The sequence below is a fragment of the Penaeus vannamei genome, chromosome 32 (genome assembly GCF_042767895.1).
Source record: "Penaeus vannamei isolate JL-2024 chromosome 32, ASM4276789v1, whole genome shotgun sequence".
Lineage (NCBI taxonomy): Eukaryota > Metazoa > Arthropoda > Malacostraca > Decapoda > Penaeidae > Penaeus > Penaeus vannamei.
The window spans coordinates 6328722-6336221 of record NC_091580.1 but is presented as its reverse complement, the minus strand read 5'-3'; the positions used below and the strand labels follow the sequence as shown (position 1 = coordinate 6336221).

At 43.2% G+C, this 7500-nt stretch overlaps 1 protein-coding gene across 4 annotated transcripts in view; it reads left to right on the top strand.

The window, feature by feature from the left end:
* The window catches only part of LOC113813049 (uncharacterized), a 545463-nt gene extending 545222 nt beyond the window's left edge, over window positions 1-241 (top strand). For 2 of the 4 annotated variants that reach the window (XM_070144596.1, XM_070144597.1), the window contains one exon: window positions 1-239. This exon is cut by the window's left edge and continues 342 nt beyond it. The gene's annotated coding sequence lies outside the window, so the exon portion shown is untranslated. The other 2 variants (XM_070144594.1, XM_070144595.1) reach the window with 2 other exon arrangements.
* Window positions 242-7500: the final 7259 nt, after the last annotated feature.

Below are 7500 nucleotides of genomic sequence, written 5' to 3'. Positions count from 1 at the left end.
TTTTTCTCTTTCGCATGGAAAGATGAGAGACAAGATTTTTGTGTGTGATATGTCGTATAAAAGGACGTTATATTTCGGGTCCCTTCGTTGATTGGGTCTTTCTCTTTTCTTTCTTGGTCTGCCCATTCCCCTGCTTTTTATCTCCCTCTCTATCTGTTGGTATATACATTTCTCTGTCTGTCTCTCTCTCTCTCTCTCTTTCTCTCTCTCTCTCTCTCTCTCTTTCTTTCTTTCTTTCTTTCTTTCTTTCTTTCTTTCTTTCTCTCTCTCTTTCTCTCTCTCTTTCTCTCTCTCTCTCTCTCTCTCTCTCTCTCTCTCTCTCTCTCTCTCTCTCTCTCTCTCTCTCTCTCTCTCTCTCTGTCACTCTCTCTCTCTCGCTCGCTCGCTCGCTCTCGCTCTCCCTCACGCTCACTACCACCCTCTTCCACCTCGTCAGGCAGTGTCACTTGTCACGTGTCACTGCCCCATCTTCGTCACAGAGTCGCTCAATGTCATCCTTCCATCCTGAGAATCAAAAGCATCCTTGTAACCCTTGACAGGCGTACACGCACAGCCTCCAAGGGCGAGTGCGAAGTAGGGCTTCACAGCGAGAGAAATAAGGGTAGATCTCCGGTTGGCGCTTAAGGATGTCGGGGGGGAAAAAGAAGTGTAAGAATGACGTAAGAAATGGAAAATGGGAAGGAAGATGGAGTAAAAATGTATATTGTAGAATGGCTTGTGTGAGGATTGGAATGTGATTAAAGGAAAAGATAAAAGATTAACAGGTTCTTGGTAGAGAGAAGATTAACAGGATTGTTCAAGGGGAATCTGCGGTGTCAGGTCGCATTCAATATGCACTAAGACTGCAATACTAAAGACTGGCAATAGGCAAGTGCAATTAAATATCAACGGGGGCGATTTTCTTTTCTCCTTGAATCTTATCAGTTGAATGTGCTGATGTTCCGCCTGTTTGAATAAACTTGAAGTCGCCTTTTTCTGTTTGAAATTGATGTGCATAATTGTTTCATTTAGGTTGTATGTGGATATGTTAATCTTATGTGTTAAAACAACCATTCATATGTACACACATATATGAATACATATGTACCTTTATACATACATATATGTCTATATATGTGTGTGTGCGTGTATATATATATATATATATATATATATATATATATATATATATATATATATATATATATATATATATATACATATATATATACACACCATGCATGTATATCGTAAATGTATGTGTATGCATATATATTGCATTAAACCAAGTGCTCATTTGATAATTATTACTATATTGTTGAAAATTGTTTAAGAACAGATGACCATTCTAAGATTTATATAAAGCATATATTAATGTGACTGTGACCGAAAAAAAGCTAATGATATTTTTGCATTTATTTTTATGTGATTGGCATCTAGTTGATAATGTTACCGCTAAAAAGCAATAGGAAATTACCGTAAGAGAGTTACCTTCCGAGGCTTCCAGGGACGCGCGGGCTCGCCTGCCGCCACCACAAACCACGCACAAACTCCTTCGTCATTGTTGCCTCCCCTCTGGCGTCGCCGCCTCTCGCGCGGGTCGCCTCGCGGGGGACTCCCTCCTCCCGCCCGGCCTCGGACCCCGGCGAGACCCCTTATCAGCGCCGTCGAGAGATAAGAGAAGGCGTGCGATGGAAGGCGCCGCGGAAAGGCCTGGGTCGAGGTCGAGGCCCCCGAGAGGCGCCCCCCGAGAGCGGGCGGATGAGCCGCCATAATCCTGCGACAGTCCTCTGCGGGTTATGGGAAACGTCCGATGTGGTGACCTTGGCCGGCCTACGTCTGTATACTGATGAATCATGTTACAATTCCCCAGTTTGTTGGTTTGTTTGTCTGTCTCTGTGAAACGACCTGGAGTTCGGCTTGACCTCTGAACTGCTGCCTTTTCCTCGAGAATTCTCCATTGGATCCGTCTTTTCTTCGGTCACGTCTGTTCTCTTGGCTGGGAGGGCTCAGCGCCGCTGCTCGGGCTCGCAGGGAGGCGTCTGGCCTCGGAGGGCGTCCTGGCTATTCAATATGTGTGTGTGTGTGTATCTATACATGTGGATTTTTAGTATATATGTGTGTGTATAAATAAATATATATATATATATATATATATATATATATATATATATATATATATATATATATATATATATATATATATATATATATATATATATATATATATATATATATATATATGTATGTATGTATGTATGTATGTGTATATATATATATATATATATATATATATATGTATGTATGTATGTATGTATATGTAATCATTACATGTATACGTAAATATCATGACAAGCCGAAAATCCTCTGTTGGCATTCCCAGCCGAGACCCGAGTCCCCGAGAGCGGTCCGGACGCCCAGCCAAGACTCGCCCCAGCGGTTTTCTGGTCAGAGAGTCTCTGCAGTTCCGCCTTGCATCTCCAGCCTCCCATCTTCCCAAACTAAGAATCATCTGCTTGCTTCTACCATCTTTCTCCGGCGATGGGGATAAAAGGACCTTCCCTGATCTTTAAATACCGCTCTCCGTTTTCTGTGAACTCTCCGGCTGCGTGAAAAAGAAAGGAAAAAAAAAACAACAACATTGTCGCGTTTGACCGCTTCTTATTCGCCCTTCTCCAGACCCATCCCTTATTCGTTCCTCTCCAGACCCATCCCTTATTCGCCCCTCTCCAAACCCATCCCTTATTCGCCCCTCTCCAAACCCATCCCTTATTCGCCCCTCTCCAAACCCATCCCTTATTCGCCCCTCTCCAAACCCATCCACTATTCGCCCCTCTCCAGACCCATCTCTTATTCGCCCCATTCCAGATCCATCCCTTATTCGCACCACTTCAGTCCGTTCCCTTCACCCGACACTCATTTGATTCGATGTTTCATATAGTTATTGGGTAGCTGTATGCGATCTCTGTTGCTTTATTCTTTGAAATGTTAGTTTATGTGTTTCCCAGACGGTAATGAGCTACTGTAGCTACGATATATGAGCTTCTTCGGATAAAAAAATAAAAAACTATGCTATGCAGTTGTGCGCAGAGAATATTTTGCTAGATGTACATTCCATAGTATCTATAGATGAGAAGATATCTCTGGACTTGTCGAGTTTTGTAATGGACAGAGGATTTAATATATATCGTGATCAACTGCAAATCGAGATGAGGCACTGGCGTTCGGATCAGCTCAGAAATTGCGTTCTTTGTCGGGTTTATGGGTAACCTGAACCACCCCTCTACAGAGTGACTTGTTTTGCGTTCCTTCAGCGAGAACGGCCGTACTGTCTCGATTTTGCAGAATTTGTCTAGTCATGGACGTTGCTGATTATTTATATTCATAAGCTATTGACGGTAAATCGCTAAGTTGTGTTAATGTTTTAGAGATTATTATTCTAGTGAGGGAAATTTATTAAAAACAACAATAGAGAAGCCTTTATTTTATGCATAAATAGGTAAGTTTGTTCTGCCTGGTGCAGAAATGTCGAAAAACCCCGGATGTCTGAAGTTGCAGCGCCCTCGAGGTCCGCCACGAACCGGATCCTCGCCCGGTCCAGCCACGTCTCAGCCGCCGAAGAGCCACCTCCTCAGGGGCCCGAGGCGGCACGACCGGACCCCGAGCGCGGGTCTCAGGTCCTCGAAGAGACGCCGGAGGAATACTGCTCGGTTTGGGCCAAAGACGTGTGTGGTCAGTGAAAACGAACTCCTTTCTGTACCTTTAGATATTCACGTACGCGTATACAACCAGTGACGCTTGGTCGTAAGAAACTGGAATTAGGGAATTTCGAAAGTAATGTTACTCACTAGCCTGTGTATTAGACTACAGAAGACCCCGTTTTCCCTTGGGTATATCAGGCAGTAGCGCGAAATACTGTGCGTTGTAGTGGGCGAAAAAGAAGACTTATTAGCGGAGGAAGTGTGAGCTCACATACATAGAATTCTTTTTGAGGCGAACAAGAAAATGTCGATTTTCAAGCCTTCTAAATGTGAAATGACGGTGTCCCAGTGCAATAAAGGATTTACAAAAATACAAAACACACACACACACACACACACACACACACACACACACACACACACACACACACACACACACACACACACACACACACACACACACACACACACACATGCATATACGTAGGTATACGTACATGCAAAATCCTTACAATCCAAAAATAAAAAAATGCCACAGAGGAACAAAAGATTTCTTGAGTACAAACTAAAGCACATAATAGATTGGATGATTTAATTCACTGTATCTTAAGGTTTGTATCAGTCCTAAAATCAGTCTCATTCACAATTCTAATAAGCCTGTTCTATATTTTCATTTCAAAATGGCTTAACCTCAGCCACGGCCAAGAGTGTATGTACGTGTGTGTTCGTATGTATGTGTGTGTGTGTTTATTATTTATGTATATTGTTTGTGTTTGTGCGCGCGCGCGTGTGTGTGCGTGTGCGTGTGTATGTGTGTGTGTGTGTGTGTGTGTATGTGTGTGTGTGTGTGTGTGTGTGCGTGTGTGCGTGTGTGAGTGTGTGTGTGAGTGTGAGTGTGAAAATTAAATCCAAAACCTGTGCTATTTCGACGTTTTATTTTTCTCACAATTCTACTACAATTTGGATCCTAAAACTCCACAGGGTAAAATAAGATACAGTAAATAGACAAAAACATATTAGTAGACAAGCGAATATCGATCAGCACTTCTTCTAACATCCAAAACTGAAGATAACTTACACCAAGTCTAAATTGACGTATCTCCTATGAACGATCATTCAGAAAGTCTGATTAAAATTAATGAAAATAGTCTACCCTCACAAACTTCAAAGTTGCATGATAGAAAATTGTCCTTTTCTTATCTCCGAAACAAATAGGAACCAATGTGTCTTTTCCTCAAGAAAGGCAAGAACTGGATATATGAATACAAAATCCATGGGGGAAAATGAATAGATATGATATATTAAGCCTTTATATAGCTCACCTTTTTCGAAAACGAGCACCTTGAGTTCTAGCCGACCAATATCACAGTTTTAAGATACGCAAAAATCGCATTTACACCACCGATATCAGTTTTTAAATATCCACCCCAAAAATTGCGTTTACACCACTGATATCAGTTTTAATATACGCAAAAAATCGCATTTACACCACCGATATCACAGTTTTAAAAAAATCGCGTTTACACTCAAATTACTTGTTTCACTCCCCCATTCGGCTATCGTCCTATACTCTACCTCGTTGTCGTAGAACATCGTAAAATGTGTATGTCTCAGTCGCTGAAATCAAGTCGTTTTGAAGTCTTATTTTTAAGATGTTTAGAAAAATCCAGTGCGTCTTATTTTTCCGACGTTGATGCTCCTGTAAGACGGTGGTTTTCAACCTGTTTGCCTTCTAGGCGTGTCGCATAATATTTTGTCCTTGAAGTTATTTTAGTCTGAAACACTGAGAAAATGTAAAAGTTAACCTGCATTATTCAGACCAACACAGAGTATTGACTTTTCATAATGGGTAATCTATGGCAGTTTACATATTTTCAAGGGAAAATTATAACTGTGCATGTATATACAATAATGGGGTCAAAGTATTTTACAGAAGTTTATGATCTTTTCAGTGTGTCGCCAAGGTTAAAACGTTGAGAACCACTGCCATGAAGTGATCGGTCTCCGTGAGGATTTGTAAGGCACGACAGAACTTAAAATTGTACCTGAATTGCAGGCTAAATAGTTATTACATCGATATAAGCACTGGTTGAGAGCTACTTGTTATTTTGACGCGTCCACGAAGAAGCTTCCGAGTATACTTCTGATGACTGGAAAGTACCTCACTTGTATGAGACACGGTTTTTCTCTCTCCCTCTCTATTTTCTCCTTTTTTAAGATTCAGAGAAAGTTGGGGTCAGTAAATGATGCAAAACAGTCGGTTGATCATGAATGTTATGACTCCGCCTTCGCGATTTTCTTTTATTCGCTCGTTTCTTTCGTCCTCGTCTTGTTAATATAGCATTTTCGATTGTCACAACTAGATCACTAATACTCACTCCTACTCGCAATCTACCTATGTGAAAGGCAGTTACTTCAGTTTTTGACTGTTTTGCGCACTTGACATCGACTTGCAGGAGCTACTATTTTATTTCCGTGAGACCTGGAAGAGAATGCTTCCCTTCGATGCCTTCCACGAGATATACCGCAAGACAAACACAGCAGAGTGAGGCTGCTCATTCTGAAAATCAAGTTTACAGGAAAATCCGTCTATGTTGAAACTCAGTCTCGTCCTCGTTGTCGCTCCCTGCCCCCCCCCCTCCCACCCCACCCCCACCCCCATGACGTTCCATCGTAAGCATCCGACAACCCGACCTCCCCCCCCCCCCCGCCCCCAAACCCATCCCGATAACACTCGCGTCCCGCTGCCTTGCGTCCACATCGTACATACCTCCGTATCTCCATGACTGTTGTACGTGACAACCGTACGGCTTCACGAGGCTTCTGTTGGTTCCTGGGGGTCAGCAATTTTGTGTGTGTGTGCGTGCGTGCGTGCATCGATACACATGTATATATGGGTGTGCATATGTGCGTGTGTATGTGTAATCCCGAGTCTGTGTGTATATAGGTGCATATGTGTGTCTACGTGTGTGCGTGTCTGTGTCTTTGACTGCACGTGTGATTCCAGTGGCCAGGCTTGTGAGTGTCTTTAGTAAGTTCGATCCCGCCCGCGCGTAGCCACAGCGGCCGGGCCTCCAGGACTGGCCTCTGCGGCGTGGCAAGGAGTCCTTCGCCAAAATGTATCCTGTCCGGCCAACCGAAGGAGCTCGCCGTGCCCAGCCGGTCATGTTCGGTTGGCAGGAGCACTCTGGTCCGCGTAGAGAAGGAGGTCCCAGCGACTTGATCTGTTTCGAGTTCTTCAGCAGGAGTGCTCTGCATGGTTCGGGAGAAGTGGAACCAAAAAAAAAAAATGGAAACGAGGCTCAAACTAGGGTAGAGGACGCGCACAGGCGGTGGGAATTTCGGCAGGAGCGCTGGCACAGCTCGGACGCTGGCGGCTCCTGACGGCGGAAAAGCCATTGCGAAGGTGTGGTGGGAAGGCCCGTCAGGCTTGATTTACCTGAGGCTACCGTAGAATACCTGCTGTATCGCTAACAGTATTTACTAGAAGTGATGTATCACATAGCTGAAGTGTATTGTACTGTATAACGTTAATGTACAGCGTACATTATTTTGTATCTATCTACACTGGGAATATACATCCAGGTATACACGACATACACAGGAGTATTATTGCACATCGCAATCTAGTTCCAATTCCTTCTCTCGTTTCGTTGCTATGTACAGAGCTCTGCACTTCCCTACCGAGAAAAGAAAGGCCTTTAAGATCGCTGCTTTCTGTTTAAACCTTAAGAGATATATATGCATATGTATGTATAAGTCAGCCTAGTCCGTCAAGATATTAGGAAGAAACCTCGTGACGGATCCGCCCCTATAGAGT